This window comes from Pteropus medius, unplaced genomic scaffold (assembly GCF_902729225.1).
Source record: "Pteropus medius unplaced genomic scaffold, Ma_sr-lr_union100, whole genome shotgun sequence".
In the NCBI taxonomy this organism is placed as follows: domain Eukaryota; kingdom Metazoa; phylum Chordata; class Mammalia; order Chiroptera; family Pteropodidae; genus Pteropus; species Pteropus medius.
The window spans coordinates 34337275-34342114 of NW_024354500.1; the positions used below are offsets into that span (position 1 = coordinate 34337275).

Genomic DNA, 4840 nt, shown 5'->3' on the forward strand with positions numbered 1-4840 from the left:
TGAGCCAGGTGCTCCAGGTGTGTCCCTCGTGTGGGTTGTGTGTTTCCTCTATTGTTATTGAGCCTTGATTGCTGTTTGTACATCAGTGGAATGAATTGATCATCTGGCTGATTAGTTGTGAGGACTGGCCGCAACTATAGCTATTGTGCAAGGGCTGACTTTATGGAACAGGATTTACTTTAGTGGTGCTCTGATACCTGCTGAGTTTACGATAAGTCTATGCACAGGTGTGTCATTTGTAGAGGTGCTGCTCTGGTGTGGCCTGAAGCTGCAGCCCTTTGAGAGAAGCTATATTGCAGGCCAAGTTTAGCTGCTGCCTGTGCCCTTCCTGGGGGCCATCTGGTAGAAACTACAAAGTGATCTACAGATGGTTGCCACTTGTGCTGGGCTTGGAGGTGCCTAGGAGAGGTTAAGCTGCCAACTGAGACTGGCTGCCACTAGTGCCAGGCTTAGGACTGCTTAGCAAGGGGTATAGAACATGCCGAGGCCAGAGGTTATTTGTTTGGAGTTTGTGAACCTTTAAGAGATTTTATTAAAGTCTGCAGCATGAGCCAAGACAGGCCATTTTTGTAGAAAAACCACTGGAAGTGGCTCGAGTGGGCCCACAAGTTGGATTGGGCAGAATCTCAGGGAATCACCAGGGCAGGGAGAATGATGTTAGCCTAGTTGATGGAGACTCAGGTATGGTTCCTGTCTGTGAGTGCAGGCTGGGTGAGGAGAGGGATCAATGAAGGAACGGTGGTTTCTACCAGCACTTCTGTCTGGGAGAAAGCTGTCCCTCCAGCCCTCGCTGTGAAATCAGACAACTCAGTTTCTCCCACTGTGTCTCTGGCACCATCTGAGCTGATACCCTAGTGCTGGAGCTCAGAATGAGTGAGTCCATCTATGATAAGTCTATGCACAGGCCCTTTAAGAGGAACATAGCCACAATCTCTGCTGGTTGTCACAGACAGAAGTTATGGAGACTTCTTTTAATGTCACGAGAACTCTGGATGGGGAGCCTGCTGTGGGGCTTAGACCCCTAGCTCCTCAGGGGAAACCTCTGCAGCCAAGATATTTCTTCTGATTTTTAACTGCCACATGTGGGTGTGAGACCATTCTGTTCAGTGTTTCTGCCCCTCCTACCAGTCTCAGTGTGGCTTCTTCTGTATATCTTTGGTTAGTGGACTCTGCTAGTTAGACTTCAGGCAGTTTTCTTTTTACTTTTTTTATTTTTTAGGCAAGGCAACCCATAGTTGATCTCACAGATTGCAAGGAACTTGTCAGTTTACAATCCCTTATTTTTCTTATGTTTTATGCCTACAGCACCTCGTCTTCTTAGGTGGTCTCCTGTCCAAGTACTAACCAGGCCCGACTCTGCTTATCTTCTGAGATCAGACTGGATTCGGTTTGTTCAGGGTAGCATGGCTGTAGACTATAGGCTGTTTTTAATGACGGTTGTTTTGTAGTTTAGATGTAATTTTGATGTATTGAAATTATTTTTGGATTCTTCATTCTGTTCCAGTAAGTTGTCTTTCTAGTTCTATATCATTAGAATATTGATTTGATTACCAGGATTTATCTATACATACACACACAAACACATATGAGTATTTTTACTATTACATTGACTTGGACATGTAAGAGTACTTCAAACCTGTTCCTTCTTGCTGGGAACTTTTGAAGAGTTTAGCAAAGTAGTTTCCAAGAGCTGAGACCAAGGTATTACAGTAATGATGCTCCTGAAGAAGTGAATTAAAGAAGATAATGTGATGACAGCAGGATAGCTTTGTTATTAGGAAATTTTCATTTTAGTTCCTGTCAAGTTTCTGACCCTACATATATTCTTTCACTTTCTCAGTCTCTTATTGGCTCATCCATAAAATTAGAGTTGACAGTATATGGTCCCTGGAGTCCCATACAGTTCCAGCAAACTATGAGTTCATGAATATCTGGACTAGGACATTTCTCTGTAACTATTACATTATTTATTATTTTTGTAATGAAAACCTCTGTAGTTGGAATCTATCATCCTTCAAATAAAATGAGTTACTTGTATACTTCTGTTTAATCCTAAAAATCAAAATGCATATATTAACTTTTATTCTCTTTCCATTGTTTGGGAAGACACTTGATGACTTTCTAGAAAAAGAGATAAATTGAATCTGACTTGGTTCACCTATGGGTTCACCTATGAGTGGCTTTATACAAGCTTTAACCTTGGTAGGACTACACAGGCAAGCAGCTAAAAACAGCCATAATTCAGAGAACTATTATATTAGAGAAAATGTTGGGTTTGCAATGGGGTGAAAGTAAACTTCATCATGGATTAAAATGTGCATGGCTACATGGATAGCCTACACCACTCAGCCACTGTCATTTCTTTTTGTTCTTCATATTGTCCTAGTTAACAGTTCAGCTTTTTTTTCTCACACATACACTCAGATTATTTTTTGAGCATATTATGATGCAGAAGATAAAATCATTTACACTTCCAACAGTCCTTTTCATCTATAGTATGATAAAAACTATATTTAGATCATAAATTTATAGATTTTTATAGTTTCTATTTTAGAATATCTCAAGTTGTTGATTTAAAATGAATATGAAAAATTATCCATAATTGAAAGAGGTACTCTTTCTTCTTTCTTTCAACTAATTTCATGATTTGATTCTGGTTTTCTAGGTCATGGTTCTTCCCCAGGGTTAAGACAAATGGATCGAGCAGGAGATTGAGTCATTAAAAATTATTTTCCCTTTGTTTAACTTTAGCTTAGCTAGGAAATTTTGGCTATCTTAGTTCATCTTTAATTTTAATTTAAAAAATGATAACTAATGACCTCAATTCAAATCATTTGTAGAACCTCAAAGACTTATAAATTTAGATTATAAGAAGAATAATGATTTATAGATAGTGGACTTTTTATCTTTCTCTGGAATGTTCTCTGGAATGTTTCTATGGCTGAAGGAGTATGAAAGGTCAGACCTGCTGGGTTCTATTTCTGCCTTCCTGTCTCTGTGTCTGCCACTTTAAATATGACTTTGCTTATGGTCTTAATGTTACCGCTATCCTAGGAAAATGTAATCCCAGGTAGTGGTATGAAAAGTGGGAATATCAGGATACAAACTTGATATTTTTTACTTAATATGAGGTTAAAACTACCCTACGACTGATTTCCTGCTTTTCCTTTCCTGAGTTCAATACAATCAAGAGGATCTAATGGCTTTTTTTTTTTTTTTAATCTTCCACTATATATGTAAAAGTCTGTGGAAGTTCTACTATTATTGCTTCATTTGAAAGGCAGGAAGCAGAAAGCTGGAAGTGAATGAACTGTAGAGGTGATAGATATGATGTTCATAAAACTGCCCCACCATTGTCATTAATATCTTTAGACAAGCTTTAAAGAATTGAATGAAATACAATGCAAAGTTAAGGCAATTGTTTAATGGGGTCAGTGAACAATGATGCCTTTCTGTACTTTTGTGAAGGTAAGATCATTCCAGAGGTATACCACATAGCTAAGTTCCTAGACTCTGGATTCTTCATGCCATCACCTACTACTTTTTTGACATTAGAAAGGTAACATGACCTCTCCATAACTCATTTCCCTCATCTGTAAAGTGAAATTAAAATGAAACCAATAATAATGCCTACTTTATGGGGTGTATATGATGGGCAAATAAGAGTGTATACAGTAGATAAAATAATGTCTGCACGGAGTTAACATGCAGTAGCTGTTGCATATTTTCATCAGAGCCAAACATTCTTAACTCAGTGAGTTGAAAACAAGGCCAGCAGAGGCTACCAGTAAGGTGTCTCATTTGGAATGAAGCCACAGATTCTGCTTTCCTCCTGGGGAAGCAGTGTATAATATTCCTCATGCTTCCTCATTCTTGCTGGTCCATGGAAAAGTAAAGAGGAAAAATGGAGAATACTTGCTCTCTTCTCTAACTAACTGATGTGCTTCCAGTGGTGTTAATAGTAATAGAAGGAATTAATCTATGGTATAGTAAATAATTAGTAAGCTGTACTTTTTTCCCTTTCTATTCCATACTGTTCAAAGCTTATAAAGTGGATTAAACAATGCACAGAATATATGGAAGTGAAAAAAATTATAACAAGAGTTATTGTATAATGGCATGATTCCTACTTTAATTAATTACAGTTCTCTTCTAGAAAACCTACACAAAGTGCTACATTCTTTAAAGCTTTTCGGAAACATTATAAACATGATTTATGTTTAAGAAGACTGAGGCAGAGACCTAACATATCTTGCCCTTAAATGCAGTATTATCAAGTGAGATTCAAACAATAGTTCCATTAATCAACACTGCCTCTAACAAGAAGCTAATGCTTTAATGAATAATTGTTATGTCTGTTTTGTATTGCTTTGGGGGAGTGTTGCCTAGAAAGTTTCTTTACTTTGTTTATCTTTTCTTTACATAAATACATTAATGATGCATAGAATATATTTTTTTAATTTCAGAGGCTTAAGAAAAGAATTTGTAATTGCACATACAAAGCATAACAAATTTTTCATAATTTCTATCTCATCCAATGCAATGATTGTAGCTGCATTTTTAAATGCATAATTGATAAATTTCTAGATTTTAATTTATTCAAAGGAGAAATTTATTCTAAGAATAAAATTCCCTCTGTTCACTAATTATAAAAGAAAAGATTGTAAATTATATTGTGGGAATTGGGAGGGTATCAAGAAAGTAGAGAAAAAGTTGTAATTAATTTGAGACATTTAAAAACATTCTACTTATACTGATAATGTAACATACAAAATAAAGTGATTTACTATTTTAATTGCTTTATAAATCAGTATTAGAGAAATCCTTTTTTTCCACATCC

At 36.6% G+C, this 4840-nt stretch overlaps 1 pseudogene; it reads right to left on the reverse strand.

The window, feature by feature from the left end:
• Nucleotides 1–1296: 1296 nt before the first annotated feature.
• Nucleotides 1297–1415, reverse strand: LOC120595249 (uncharacterized; annotated as a pseudogene).
• Nucleotides 1416–4840: the final 3425 nt, after the last annotated feature.